We start from the raw sequence: 16,664 nt of genomic DNA on the forward strand, positions 1-16,664 counted from the left end.
CCAATCCTAACCCTGACCCAAGTCCTGACCCTAACCCCTCCGAGACCGCCATCATTCTCCGAACCAGCAACCCTGACCCCAACCCCGCCATAATACCATTTATATCTACCTTTTCACACAAAATCACCGGTTTACATAGGATTATCAAGTACAACTTTACCCAGATCCAATCAGCACAGCCGGCTTTCAAAAACCATACCACCATATCAGCATACAGAAAGAACAAAAACCTCCATAGCTTATTAATACGGTCCAAGTACTCTGACAACAAACCATCAACACAAACACAGTACCATATACATTACAGAAACAGGAAATTCATTTCAAACATCCACAGCAATACAGCTTCCCCTACATTAGGCACATTTACACTAAACACCAGTAACGTCATTTACATCATTACATGCACCACCTGCAATAAACATTACATCGGCGAAACAAAACATACCATCCTCACCCGACTCAAACAACACCTGTATAACATTGGGGAAGGCAAACTCACCACCCCCATGGTCCTTCATTTCCAACGTCATCCGGTCAGCAGTCTAATCATTTCAGGCCTAGAAGCACAGGACCACTGGACCATTGGGCAGAGAAAAAGAGCAGAGAAATCATGGATCTTCAAACTGGACACCATCATCCCAACAGGTCTAAATGACAAATAACCACCAGTCCATCTTACCTGTCCTTTGTTAAACCCCCTGTTTTTTCCACCCCCCCTTCTTTTTCCGCCAGATCTGCTGCCTGGGGACCCCCAGGACCCCCCGATCACAACATCAACACCAATGGCTTCGGGAGGATTCGAACCGGGGGTCCCGGTGCCAGGGGCGTCGTCTCTGCCATTTGGCCAAATTTCTTTTAATATAGCTCTTTTTGTTTCATTCTTTTGAAACCAACAAATTTATTTTTTTCTTATAGTTTAATATATTAAAAACAAAACCCCCCCCCCCTTTTTTTTTTTTTTTCAGCTGTACTCATAAAATTTCATCAGGCAGAGAGACGCCCACCATCTGCACCAAACCAGGCAGCAGCCAAACCCACCTCTGCCTCTGCCCCTTGGTCCTTGCAGGACGTGCTCTGCCTGGGGAGCGTACCCTGGTCCCCGGGATGAGAGAGCCGAGCCTTCCCAACTTGACCACCACCTTACTTAAACCAACTTCCCAACCGGATGAAACCTAGCAGGTCAGTAGGCCAGTGCATACAAGTCATAACCCTGAACCCTGAACCCCAACCCAAACCCAAACCCAAACCTAACCCTAACCCTAACCCTAACCCTAACCCTAACCCTAACCCCTAACCCTAACCCTAACCCTAACCCTAACCCTAACCCTACTCCTAAAAAATCTAACCCTAGCTACTTAACCCTAACCCATGCTCTGCCTGGGGAGCGTACCCTGGTCCCCGGGATGAGAGAGCTGAGCCTTCCCAACTTGACCACCACCTCACGTAAACCAACTTCCCAACCGGATGAAACCTAGCAGGTCAGTAGGCCAGTGCATATAAGTCATAACCCTGAACCCTGAACCCCAACCCAAACCCAAACCTAACCCTAACCCTAACCCACAAACTTATTTTTTCTTATAGTTTAATATATTAAAAACAAAACCCCCCCCTTTTTTTTCAGCTGTACCCATAAAGTTCCATCAGGCAGAGAGACGCCCACCATCTGCACCAAACCAGGCAGCAGCCAAACCCACCTCTGCCTCTGCCCCTTGGTCCTTGCAGGACGTGCTCTGCCTGGGGAGCGTACCCTGGTCCCCGGGATGAGAGAGCCGAGCCTTCCCAACTTGACCACCACCTTACTTAAACCAACTTCCCAACCGGATGAAACCTAGCAGGTCAGTAGGCCAGTGCATACAAGTCATAACCCTGAACCCTGAACCCCAACCCAAACCCAAACCTAACCCTAACCCTAACCCTAACCCTAACCCTAACCCTAACCCTACGCACACATACAGGGGATTAATAAAATCACAGCTGATGAGATTCCGCAAAATATGTACACGAAGTTCGGATTTCATAACAGCAGGCAAAATACTGTTCAGGGCTCTAAGAAAAAGGGGATATTCCAGATCATTTCTAAGACACTGCTTAAAAAACTATGGAGATCAAAAACCAAAAATAGATAAAAACATGATTCCTCTGATAACAACATTTTCCACTATGAGTAGAATAATAAATAACAAACTTAAAAACAATTTTAAAACAATGATTCAAGATCAGGGACTATTGGATAAATTCCAAGTAATTTCAGCTTATAGGAGGAATAAAAACTTAAAAGATCTATTGGTCAAGGCAACACTTACACCAATACATCAGAAGAAAAACAAGATTTTATTGGAAGTGTTTTGCAAACTTAAATTTGTCAGAAACATGCACACCAAGACAAATTTTATTATTAAACAAAATTTTACACCACAGACATCTAATTGCGTGTATATAATATTCTGCAAAAAATGTGGAAAACAATATGTAGGGGAAACCAAAAATTCAATAGCCACAAGAATGACACAGCATAGGTATAATTTGAGAAACAAGATAAAAACAAATACTCCCCTGGTCAAACATTTTATATCACATGGACCACAACGTATAGTGATCACAAAGTGTTAAAATTTACAATAGGGGGGGAAATAAGGAGAAGAGGAGGGGGAGTGTGGTGTATGAATGGTCAGCTGCTTAAAGATGAAAAATATAAAAAGAAGTGAGAGAATACATAATGTGGGAGATGAATGAGAGAATGTATGAGGAAGACAAAGGGAGGTGGTGGGAGAGGCTGAAAGAGGGGATAAGGAACATGAGCAAAAAACACAGCAGGAACCGGGGAAAGAAAGAAAGAGAGAAAGAACAAAGGCTAAAAGAGGAGTTAGAGGAAGAGGGGAAGAAAGCAAGGGAAGGGGTTAATATTGACATAGAGGGATATATAAGAAAGAAAGATGAACTTAAGGAAATAGAACAGAGAAAGTGTCAGGGAGCAATAATAAGAAGTAGAGTGAAATATGCTAAAGAGGGAGAAAAATGTACAGGGTATTTCTTAAGACTAGAGAAGATAAGGCAGGAGAAGAAGTATTTTGAGCAAGTGGAGGGAAAGGGGGGGTAAAAAATAACAGAGCTTGTAGGGATAGTGGAAAGAGTAGAAGAGTTTTATAGAGAGTTATATAAGAAAGAAGTGGTAGATGAGGAGAGTAGTAGGCAGGTTATAGACAAGATGGAAGCTAGACTGAGTGATGAGGATAGAGAGGGGTGCGAAGGAGAGATAAGTAAGGGAGAGATAGAGAAAGCAATAAATGGGTTAGGCAGAAATAAGAGTCCAGGGATAGATGGAATAATAGGAGAATTTTAAATAGAGTTTAGAGAAGAATTAGTACCAGTGTTGGAGAGATTTTATAGATGGATAGAAGAGAAGGGAGAAATGCCGCATAGTATGACAACAGGGTTAGTGAGCATAATATATAAAAAAGGGAGTAAGGACAAATTAGAAAATTACAGGCCACTCACAATGTTAAATGGGGATTATAAGGTATTAGCAAAGGTGTTAGCAAACAGAATGAAGGAAGTAATAGGGACGGTGGTGGGAAGCACACAGGCGTATAGCATACCAGGAAGAGACATAGCGGACACAATAAGTAGTATTAGAGACACAATAACACACATGAAGGAGAACAATGGAGGGGCAGTAGTTAGTTTAGACCTTAACAAAGCTTTTGATAGAGTACAGTAGATCACAGTTATTTGTATAAACTGTTAGAGAAGATGGGATTTGGAGGAAGGTTGATAGGATGGGTTAGGCAAATGTATGAAAGAGCAGGCAGTGAGATTAAAGTCAATGGGATAATCACAGGTGAAGTTAGATTAGAAAGGTCAGTGAGGCAGGGATGTCCGCTATCGGCTCTGCTGTACTCCTTGTCAGCAGAGCCGTTAGCTGTACTCATACTGCAGAATAGGAGGATTAAGGGCATAGAACTACCGGGCGGACAGGTGAGCACACTATATCAATATGCGGATGATACAACAGTGACAGTTAGGGACAAGGAAAGTGTAGTACAGGTATTAGAAAGTGTAGAACTGTATGGGAGGGCATCAGGAGCTAAAGTAAACATAGAAAAATCGGAAATAATGTATATAGGGGAAAGCAGAGGAGGGGCGGGAGTGAAAGGATTGAAGGAAAACAAAGGGTACATGAAGGTTCTGGGAGTGAACTTAGGGATTGAGGGAGAGGAAGGGAGAGATAGGCAGTATGAAGTACTGATAAACAACATAAAGAAAACATTGGGGTATTGGAAGCAGAGAAAATTGAAATTAAAAGGGAAGGTAATAGTGGTAAATGCACTAATAATGAGCAAGATGGTGTATGTGATGAATGTGATGGATGTGCCTGTGAAAGTGTTGAAAGAAATAGAAAGAATCGTAAGCAATTTTTTGTGGGATGGGAAGGGAGTTAGGATAGCAAGAGAAGTGTTAGAAAATGAGTGTGAGGACGGGGGACTGAAACTAGTCAATTTAGAGGGAAAAAAGAAAGCACTAAGGGTGAAAATGATGGTGAGATATTTAAAGGATAACAGAGATCATGCGTGAAAGGTATTTTTAAGAGAAGCAATAAATGTGGAGGATGTGGAGAGAGCGGAGTGTTCATGGAACTAAAAAAAGGAATGATGGATGGGGTGACTGACATATACAAAGAGATGCTTGGAGCGTGGGGAGAGTTTGTGAGAGGAGTGAAGTATGAATGCAAGAATGTGAGGCAGGTATGGGAGCAACCAATGTTTTTAAATCCAAAAATTATGGCAGAGGGAGAAACTATTTTCAACAGGGTGATATGGAGGGCAGGGATAAGAAAGGTAAGGGACATGGTGTATGAGTACATACCGGGCTTCATGGGAGCACAGGTTATTGTGGATGAAGTAAGAGGGAATGGGGATGAAATATGGCCGGGCAAAGCAAAAGGAGTAATAGAGAAAATAAAGACAGCAATGCCTAAAGAATGGATGGGAATGATTGAGAGAGGGAGCGCGGTGAGGGGGGAAGAGAAAATAGAGATGTATGTGCAAGGTGAGACTGGCAAATGTGAAAACCAGAGTGATTTATAAATATATGAGAGGGAAAGAGATAAGGAGACCGACTGCAGAGAAAGTGTGGAATAAAGTCATGAATGGAATGGATGTGGAGAGAATATGGGAGAATTTGAGAGTGAAATGGAATAGCATTGAATGCGAACACTTTGATTTCATGCTAAGGCACAACAGGATTTTTAATAATCTAATAATAAGCAAGTTTGACAGCAATGTTGAAAAGGGATGTGATGTATGTGGTGAGGGAGTGAAACATGTATGCATGAGTTTGTTGAATGCAAAGAACTAAGGGGATACTTTGAAAAAATTAAGATGTTAATGAATAAATGCTGGAAAGGGGAATGGGCAGTGAGAATGGAATGGAAGAAGCTGTGGCTGTTTGGTGTGAATGAAAGACAGAAGGGATGCAATGTAAACCTCATGAACTATGTGCTGAGCCATGCAAGGTATGCAGTTAAAATAAGAAGGAACACGGCTCACCACGAGAAAAGGAAATGTGATGTATGGACTGTATTTAAAAACTTAACAGAAAGAGATGTGAGACAGATATGGGGCTATATTGGAGAAGAGGAATTCAGAAAAGGATTTGTGGATGGATGTACTTTTATTGAAATAATGAACGGTGATGTGAATGAAGTGAGAATGAATTTTGGTTAAACGGGATGTTTCTTTTTATGATTTGATTTTGATTTTATTAATTTATTGATTTGTGTGTTTTCTGTGAAGTAAATAATATGCATGTAAAAAGTACAGGTTTGGAAAAGGGCTGACTTATCACAAAATGTGTTGAAATGTAAATGTACATGTAATAAATGTAAATGCAAATATTTTTGATAATAAAAAAAAAAAATCTCTGATCTCTGAAGCTAAGCAGGGTCAAGTCTGGTCAGTACTTGGATGGGAGACTGCCTGGGAATACCAGGTGCTGTAAGCTTTTTTCACTTTTTTCCACCATTCCTTGATGCATTCACATTTATAAATAAGGTATCGTGGGTGGACTCATTCACTTATGGCCACACCAACCTCAATGCGCCTGATCTCGTCTGATCACGGACGCTAAACAAGGTTGGGCTTGGTTAGTACTTGGATGGGAGACTGCCTGGGAATACCAGGTGCTGTAAGCTTTTTCCACTTTTCCCTGATGCATTCACATGTATAAATAAGGTATAGTGGGTGCACTCATTCGCTTACGGCCACACCAACCTGATAACGCCCGATCTCGTCTAATCACGGAAGCTTAGCAGGGTTGGGCCTGGTTAGTACTTGAATGGGAGACTGCCTGGGAATACCAGGGGTCTCATTTATAACTGTTGCGTACGCACAAAACGGGCCTGTAACGTGCGTACGCCACTTCTCACGCCAACGTTGGGATTTATAAAAACAAACTTGACGGGAAAATGTGCGTATTTCTACGCAAACTCTGACTCATGCTTACGAGCGTTTTGCAGACGGGAAAACGGCGACACAGACGTGAGGTGGTGAACTGAAGCAGATTATTGATCCAATTCATAATTTACATTAAAACCAACAGCGTTACGGAGCCGAGTCATTGATAATTTCTTCTAACACTGTACGTGTATCATCAGATCGCTGCAGTGAACGGGACTGAGCCATTAGGCGGACAGAGCACCCAGTGCACAGAGCGCACAGGAGATCACTTACAAGAAATGAGCAACTTTCCAAATAATATCCCAGAGGAGGTTCGGATCCTCCGATGCTCTAAATAAATAAATGCTGCCGTGACACCGGAGCGGGGTTCTGCCCGATGTGTGCACGTGAATGGACGAACGAGGAGGAAGAGAGGGTTCAGTGATGTCTGATCTCACACAGTGTGTTATGTGATGTCTGATGTCACACAGTGTGTTATCCACAGCAGCAGCAGCAGAGTATCAGTGTATTTTCTTTATTAGTGACATCACTGCTGTCCCATGAAGTCGCTCTTCACCTCCGCCTCACTAACAAACACCTCGATGTCAGTGTCAGAAAGTTTCCCTTCCTCTTCTCATCGCTTGATGCGGTGACTCCGTCAGGACTCACAGTGGAAACCCATTGGTCAGCAGCATAACTTAACATATTCACGCCGTGCTTTGCATTGACCATTTATGGTGGAAAGTGGGCGTGTGGAGGGCGGATTTGGAGGCAGATCTATGTAAAGACGTTTACAGGTGGACTGTGATTTATAAAGCGAACATTGCATTCAGGTGAGCGTGCGCACAGTTTTATAAATCGGAATTATCTTTTGCGTACGCCATTTCCGGCTTTTGTACGTACGTACTCTTTCTGTATGAATCCTACGCACTCTTTTATAAATGAGACCCCAGGTGCTGTAAGATTTTTCCACTTTTTTTTCCACTTTTCCCTGATGCATTCACATGTATAAATAAGGTATAAGGTATTTTCACGCAAAAAACACCAAAAGTAGAAAATGCTAAAATCCAGAGGAGCACGGAAACAAAACGCTCCTGAAATAACACTTTTTAACATTCAACCACAGACGAGCCACCAAGCAGCTGGCGGGTCGCGCGGCCCTGATCACATTCTCCTTATTGAACACAACTATAAATAAATACATTGTTTGATTTCATAACCTGGGTTTGTTTTCTTGTTGTGGTTCCACAAGTTAATCGCAGTTACAAGACATTGGTTCTTCACAGAAAGCACAGACAGATTGTTTTTCCTGTTGTGAAGGGGGGGACAGACCCCCCCCCCCCCCCCCCCACGATGTCCCGATCGGGATCAACAGACTCAAAACAAAGAACCCACGAGCTGCTGGACCGAGGAAACAGAACGAGGGCTCAATCACGTGAAACACATCGGACCAACTTACTAAACATGCAGTTCAGTTTTCCAAAACACCTATAAAAATAGATTTATAGTGCAAAATATTTTTTTCTTCTTTTAATTTCTTTAGAGATCTTAAAAATTGTTTTTTTTATTATTGTTATTATTATTTGTCCTGAAATTCTACTGTGATTTTTTTTCTCCACCTTGAACCACTTGTGTGACTTGGTTTGTCACGTGACAGAAGTTTGCGCAGGAAGTCAAAAAGTTTTCGTAGGGTAGCAATGAAATACACACAATGCACACAGGAAGCCTCAAGGGACTCTGGGAAATGTTTCACAACTGAGGCTTTCGAGGTTGTTCCAGGACGATATCTACGATGCTACTTTAGGCTTTTCTTCATCATATTTTATATTTATATACTGTTAATATTCGTTAGTTCTTTAATACTTTGTAATAAAGAGGTAAAGAGGTTTGTATAAGACTACACAACAGCAAAGAGCAACAGCAGAGGGAAAGAGAGAGAAGGATCAGAAAACGAGAGAAATCAAGAGTTTACAAAGACAGGAAGGAAGCAGCGAAAAAAAGGTGGACTCTCCAAGTTCTTTTTCATTTTTTGCAAAGGCCACCGAACACGAAATTCCACGAACCTCCACTGGTTTCACTAAGACTGCAGATAGAGGGAGACGGAGGAAGAGGCGGGAAAAGAAAGAGAGAGAAGGCTGTTCTTTTTAGGGGGGGGGGGGGGGTCCGTCACCCAGTAGACCCCACCCCTCTCACACTAAGCCCCACCCCTCTCCCCCCTCCCTGACACTAGAGATAGAGCACAGAGAAGTCAAAGGACAGAAACAGCTACAGTAGCTCAGTATATACTGCATATAGTCAACCCACACAGAGAGAGAGGTCGCCGTGGACGACCTTTCCACAGCCAGTGACACTAAACACATCGGTAACACGTTTTCACGGCGTCATCACACGGGGAATAAGGATGACGGGATGGTGAAGACGGGCCACCAACTTCAAAAACATGGATGTCGTGACAGTTTTTATACCGTTTTAATTATTACTGATTTTCATTTTTTTTTTCCTCTTTTTACCAAAAAAAAGTAAAGTACAAACACAACGTCGTTTAAAGGAATGTGGTTCTTTTTTCTATTCCTCAAAAAAAATTCATCTCAATTTTTTTGTAGTTATTGGATTGATTGTTTGATAGATCGATTGAAAATTAACGTCTTTATTACAATCTCCTTGTTGATATGTGGTTTTAATCACAGGGTCCAGCGATGAGATGGAAGAGAGCGGATTGTTTAGGAAAATCTTGTGGAGGTGATTCTGGTTTAGGAAGAAGAAGAAGAGGAGGAGGAGGAGGAGGAAAAAAGAAGATAATGCTTGATCTATGTAGTAGAAAATTAACTCAGCAAGGTTGAAAAAGTATTTTGTATAAGTGTTTAAAGACTTCTCAAGACTTTTATGACTTGTATTTACATACAACAGATTATTGATGACTTGAGCTGTTTTATGGTCGGAACTGTTTATGACGTCAATATAGTAAGACCTTGTGCGACTTAATTACCCATCAAAGGAAGGAGTGTATCTATTCTTATCACCTCAGGGAACACATGTGAAAACACATGTGAATCAGCTGTTATGTTTAGTTTCCTGTCCTTCCCCCACCTATGGGAACCTGTCTGGATTGGCTCAGAGAGACAGCCCTATCCCCTGGTATATAAGATCTGTGTATCTGACTGTTCTGGATCTTCACTCTGAGTTCTTTGGGACTCCCTGTGTTGATCCTTTCTGCAGAAAGCCCCTTATTAAATACACGTAGATAACTTTGTTGTTTTTAGCCTCTTGTATCTCCAGATTTCCATCACAAATTTGGTGTCAGAAGTGGGATCGCACGTCTGGACGCATCTGGACTCGGTGTCTACGGTTGACTGATCATCTTGGAAAAAAGTTTCCAACCTTAACCTCCCCACGGGTGAGACGCAGGGACCTAGACCCGAGCCGGATCGTCTCAGCGCTGCGATCTATCCGGTGAGAATCTGAGATTTCAAGTGTAATTTATCCCAGCAGAACATAGTGTTATAGAGAAGTTGGTCTAAGAGGAACGGGATCCTCAAGACGGGTGAAAGCCCCGTAAATTTTTAACCAAGGTTTAGAAGAAACCTGGAAGGTAGACTGACGAGGTACCTTAAGGAGTTGTTTCGACTGCAACCACAGAGAGGACATAATACTGAGTGTATTTGCATTGTGTCAGGCAACTCAAAAAAAAAAAGCGCGCTATGTAGAGAACTTCTTTAGGGCACTATGCTTTATGTTGGTTAGGCAGGATTTTTAAAAGTGTATTAAACCGCAAAAAAAAAAAAAAAAAAAAAAAAAAAGAGACGAATTGAGAAATTACCATTGACCAAGTAATTATAAGGAAATTACTATTGATTATTATATAGGGGATACGACAGTATTTTGAGGATATTAATATTACTACGTTTCCTATTTTGCTCCTTACGAAAGTGTTTTGGAGATTGATTGAAGATAACTAAAACTTAAAATAATTTTTTTTTAAATATGGGTAAAAGTAACAGTAAAGAAAAATTTGATGGAACTGATCTGAGTAGTCCTAATATGAATTTCATGCGAAGGAACTATGGTGACACAGCACTTAGCCAGGTGAAAGTTTGGATGAATGAATGTGGGTTTCCAGAGGGGGGGAGTTTTAGCATGAGACAGCTGAAACAGCTGAAACTAAAGCTAGAGGAGAAAGAAAGAGTAAAACGTACATTTCAGGCAGAATGGAAGGGATATGGAATGTGGTTAGAAGAAGCACAACGTAGGGACAAAAAACAAACATTTGTAAAGACAGATAAACCCTCACAAGTGTCTCAGTGTTTCAAAATGCAGGATTCCGACCTCGACTCTGCCCCGCCAAGAAGACAACAACCTGCACAGCTCCAAGCTGCACCGCAAGCGGGTGCTCCACAAGCAGGAGCCCAAGCTCCACCACCTCTTCCACCTCTTCCACCTCTTCCACCACCTCCTCTACCACCTCTTCCACCATCTCCTCCACCATACAACATTCCAGACCCTCAACCCCCTTCTCCACCTCACACCCGACGAGGCGGACAATACGGACCGGAACAGGATCCGGCCCACAATGTTTTGTGCCTCCCGATGGTTGAAGTGGCAGGAGCAAATGGGAATGCCATACTTGTGCACAGGCCATGGACAACCAGCGATATCCAAGCAGCAATGAGTCACCTCCCTTCCCCATCAAATGCAGGGGGAGTGAAGTTTGCACAGGAGCTGCTTGTCTTCTGCAGAGAATTCCGCCCTACAAGCTTTGAACTGAGACGGTTGCTCATGGCTAAAATGGGTAATGGATGGGCAAAAATAGCAGCAGGGTACCCACAACAAGACCTTAGGATGACACATCCAGACTGGAATAATGCCGCAAATGCTGTGTATATGAATGCCATTAATAATCTGAATGGGCGAATTGAAGCCGCATTCCCAGTGCGAATGGACATGACAAAGATTTCAGCGTGTAAGCAAGAAGAAGATGAGACAGTTCACAACTACTTGACTCGCTTAACCGAAGCTCACAACACTCACAGTGGGTTGACTCCACCTCCTGATGTAAACGCAGCAGAAATAACACCATGGGAAGCCCACCTGAGAAATAGTTTCATCAACGGCCTAAGACTTGATGTTGCCAGCCTGTTAAAACGCACATGCATCCAGTGGGACTCTGGAAAACTCAGCTTGATTGAATCACATGCAGTGCATGCTGAGAAGCTAATCAGAGATGGAGACAAGAGGAAGAAGGACAAAAGAGAGACTGATCTGCATCACGCCACATTGACCATGTTCGCAGGTACACCTCGCGGGTACTCCAGAGGCCGAGGGCGCGGACGGAAAAGAGGAGGATTTCAAGGAAGGAGGGGAGACCAAATGTGGAATTATGATCCGGACATTTGTTTTTACTGTGGAGAGAAGGGACATTGGGCAAAAGATTGTCCAGACAGACAGCAACCTTACAAGGCTGATTGAACCGAGGCGGGGACGGAGGAGAGGGAGGAACCAGCATCTTTGGACACAGAACGAGGCCGTGAGGAACACATCACACATCAAGAGGGTGAATGCACCACACCAACACAAACACTAAACACAGAAGTAAAAGATTTTTTAGAAAAGAAAGACAAATTACTTATAGAAACATATGTTAAGTATCAATCAGATGCTTATGCTCATATGCCAATGCACACACTCACAGTGCTAGGGAAAGACATTACATTCCTTGTAGATTCAGGAGCAACACATTCCGTCATCAAGAGCAATATGTTTGAAACACCTCCTAAAATGAGTGGACGATTTGTTAGATCTGTGGGCGCTTCAGGAAGCACCGTGGTTGAAAAATTCACTACTCCCTTAATATGTAGTGATAGCAGCACAGGAAAATTTAAGTGTTCATTTTTGCTATCCTCATGTTGTCCAATTAATTTGATGGGAAGAGACGTAATGTGTCTTATGGGCATTTCTCTAATTTCCACCCCATCAGGAGTAGTAGTGATCCGAACGACTGATCTGGATCCCCCACAGATTTACACATGCATTAAGTATAATGCTGATTCACTGCTATATGCGTATGAATGGAAGCTCTGCTCATCTGTTGTCACCTCAATCAACACTGATCTAGTGGATAAGGCACATTCAGTCACACTAGGAACAGACACCACATATATGTTTCCAGAAGATTTACACTGCATGGCACACATACACGAAGGGAAAGATCCAGGATTTGAGAAAAGATGGTTTCGAGAAAGTTGTTTGAGAGAGAAGTTAACGCTAAGTTGCATGTTCTGGAATGAACATAGATGTGCTGTTTCTGTAATTTTGCCTAACGCAGAATATAAGTCACCCTCTAGGTTCCTTCACAGATATTCAGAGGTTGCTTCCCTTTTTGACGTTCCTGATTCCTATCCACATGTCTCACTGTCGAAGCACAAAAATGATGAATGGCAAGACTTGGGACCGTGGATAAAAACATGTATCAATGCTGACGTTTGGGAAAAAACATCAGATCCTGTGGTTCAGTATAATCCATTTTTGAAAGTGTATAGAAAACGATTTACGTCTGTTGTTCACACATTCAGAACTGTTCAACTGGTACCAGACACACACACAGACACCCAATATGCACATGCATATTTAAATGACACAAACATCATTTCAGAAACACACCCAGCTCTAAAAGATGTCCCTAAGACACTTTGGGCTCAAGGCAATCATGATGTGGGTTTAATTCGAAACATGAAACCTGTAGTCATCAAACCAAAATCTGACTATAGACCACATCAATCTCAATATCCACTAAGACAGGAAGCCATCGATGGTATTACGCCAGTTTTCAACTCTCTATTGAAGGCGGGTGTAATTGTTCCTTGCAAGGATTCACCGGTGCGCACTCCGATTTTTCCGGTCAAGAAAGTTCGCGATGAATTACAACCTGACGATTGGCGATTTGTTCAAGATTTGAAAGCTGTCAATGCTGCAGTACAGCAGCGCGCTCCGTTGGTTCCAAATCCTTATACAATCCTTTCCCAAGTTCCGCCGGATAGTAAATGGTTCTCTGTTGTTGATCTGGCAAATGCATTTTTCAGCGTTCAAATCGATAAAGACAGCCAATACTGGTTTGCATTTGAGTTCAACAGAGAAAGTTACACCTTCACACGCCTATGTCAGGGCTACTGTGAATCACCTACCATTTACAACCAGGCATTAAAAGACAGCTTGAGCTCATTAGAGATCACACCAGGAAGTGCACTGTTACAATACGTTGACGATTTAATGATTTGTGCTCCAACTAAAGAACAGTGTGAAAATGATACTGTGGCTCTCTTAAAACATTTAGATGCAGAAGGCCACAAAGCAAGCCTGAAAAAATTGCAGTTTGTAAAAGAACGAGTTTCATTTTTAGGGCATGTGATCACAGCAGAGGGCAAATCCCTCTCCCCTAAGAGAGCATTAGCAATTCAAAATATTCCAAAACCTGTCACAAAGAAACAAGTGATGTCATTCCTGGGAATGTGCTCTTATTGTAGATCATTTATTCCTAACTATGCTGTCCTCGAGGCGCCCCTTAGCGCAATCGCACACGGGCAAGGCTTGCAAGCATATAGCAAAGTGACATGGACTGATGACGCGGAGAAAGCTTTCACTGACTTGAAACTGACCTTACAAACGACCCCGACTTTAGGACTACCGAACCCTGACCGACCTTTCACACAAGCAGTTGACGAGAAGGGTGGCTACATGACTTCAGTGCTGCTCCAAGAACATGGGGGTAAACAGAGACCTGTTGCATTTTTCTCAGCAAAACTTGATCCAGTTGCTGCAGGCCTGCCTACTTGTCTCAGAGCTGTAGCAGCTGCAGAGAAGGCTGTACTGGCATCCAGGGATTTAGTAGGATACTCCCCACTCACCCTGTTGGTTCCACATGCTGTGTCTATGATTTTGTTGGAACAAAAGACATCTCATTTGTCTGCTGCACGCTGGCTTCGTTATCATGCTATTCTGTTGGAAATGCCTAACATCACTGTGAAAAGATGTAATGTTCTTAACCCAGCAACTCTTCTTCCAACAGAAGGAGATGGTGAACAACATAACTGTGTAGTAACAATAACTGAAGTTTGTTCCCCCAGACCAGATTTACAGGAAACACCACTGCAGAATCCAGACTATGAACTGTTTGTGGATGGATCAGCGTCTCGCAATTCAGACACAGGAGCGAATCAAGTTGGTTTCTCTGTGGTTACAGCACATGATACATTGATTGCACGACCTCTCCCTGCTTCCCTGTCAGCACAGGCAGCAGAGCTCACTGCTCTCATTGAAGCATGCAAATTGGCTAAGGGGAAAAGGGTGAATATCTACACTGACAGTAGATATGCATTTGGTGTAGTACATGATTTTGGCACGATTTGGAAGCACAGAGAATTCCTTACATCATCAGGCAAACCAATTGCACATCATGCTCTAGTGTCTCAGATGCTTGATGCTGTCCTCCTCCCCAAACAGGTTGCTGTATGTAAATGTGATGCTCACACTTCTAATAATGACCCAGTATCACAAGGAAATGCCAGGGCAGATGCAGCAGCGAAAGCAGCTGCTCGTCAGCCCCTATTTGCTTCACACATTCTGTTACAGGTCGACCCCACCACCCCCACGGCTGACCTACAAGAACTTCAACTTAGAGCAACAGTGGAAGAGCGTGGACTTTGGAAGAGAAGTGGTTGCACACACACACATGGGGTGTGGGTGGGCCCTGATGAGAAACCTTGTTTGCCAAAATATCTGTTTCCCCATTATGCAAAGTTAACGCATGGGAAGGATCATGTTTCAAAAGGACCGATGATGGCTGCTATTTCACAACATTGGTTCACAAAGGGGTTTTCTAGCTACGCTCAGAAGTTTTGTCAGGCATGCATAATTTGTGCCACTAACAATATTGGTAGAGGAATGCAGGCCCCACAAGCTGCACATCCTCCACCTGACAAACCATTTGACCATCTACAGATGGATTTTATTGAGCTAACACCAAGTGAGGGAAAAAAATATTGCTTGGTTATAGTTGATATGTTTTCTAAATGGGTCGAAGTTTTCCCCACATCAAAGCAAGACACAGGTGCCGTAGCTAAAGCGTTGATTACTGAACTTATTCCCAGATGGGGAATCCCAAGCAAAATCAGCAGTGACAACGGAACTCCATTTGTTAGTGCGGCACTAAAACAAATGAGTAAATATTTGGGCATTGATCTGAGAAAACATTGTGCCTATCACCCAGCAAGTGCGGGAGCGGTGGAAAGAGAAAATGGCACGCTGAAAAACAAATTGGCTAAATGCTGTGAGGAAACTGGATTGTCGTGGACTAAGGCTCTCCCACTTGTTCTCATGCAGATGAGAATGAGAATTAGACCAAAACATGGATTGAGCCCATTTGAGATTCTGTTCGGACGTCCAGCAAACACGGGCATTGGACCTGTTAAAAGACAATTGCCCTCAACAACTCTCTGTGATAATGAAATGTTGTCTTATTGTACAAATCTCTCTTCTGCTTTATCTGCCATTCACAAACAGGTTAAAGACGCACTCCCTACCCCGGCGACTGGACCACTTCATAACCTGAAGCCCGGCGAATGGGTGGTAGTGAAAGACCTAAGGCGGAAAAGTTGGCGACACAGACGCTGGACAGGACCGTACCAGATCCTATTAACGACCTACACGGCTGTGAAGGTCGCTGAGAGGACAACGTGGATTCATGCCAGTCACTGCAAGAGAGTCCCAGAACCAGACCATCCACCTGCTGCACCCACACTTAATAATTAAAACAAAGGATCGGTGAAGAGAGGGCAGTGCTGACCAGCACAGCTGTTGGTAATCGTTGCTTCGGAGAATCACATAATACACACACAGCAGAGAAGGCGACGATGAAACACCGACCTCCGTGGCATCACTTCAGTCAGCTGGGTCGGAGTGGCAGTAGAGGAACTGTTCTCTCAATATTGATGACATCAATCCCCCGCTGACTGATAACTCTTGATACGAATTTCGTTTTTGAAACATTCAATCCAATCTCCCATGCCAGTTTGATTTGTTGGGTTCCAAGCATCCTGTTTTCGCACGTATGTCTCCCCCACACTGCACCTTTATATTCCCAGTTTGGTTACTGTTGGGGTTTATGGGGGATGCCAGCTGTGTCCCGATGGTTTGCTCCGCCAGATGACGCGCCAATTAGATTTACAGTGACGATAATGT

General features: G+C 43.0%; 1 pseudogene; it reads left to right on the plus strand.

Moving 5' to 3' along the window:
- Window positions 1-6,074: 6,074 nt before the first annotated feature.
- On the plus strand, window positions 6,075-6,193 carry LOC133027303 (5S ribosomal RNA; annotated as a pseudogene).
- Window positions 6,194-16,664: the final 10,471 nt, after the last annotated feature.

Source organism: Limanda limanda, chromosome 20 (genome assembly GCF_963576545.1).
Source record: "Limanda limanda chromosome 20, fLimLim1.1, whole genome shotgun sequence".
Lineage (NCBI taxonomy): Eukaryota > Metazoa > Chordata > Actinopteri > Pleuronectiformes > Pleuronectidae > Limanda > Limanda limanda.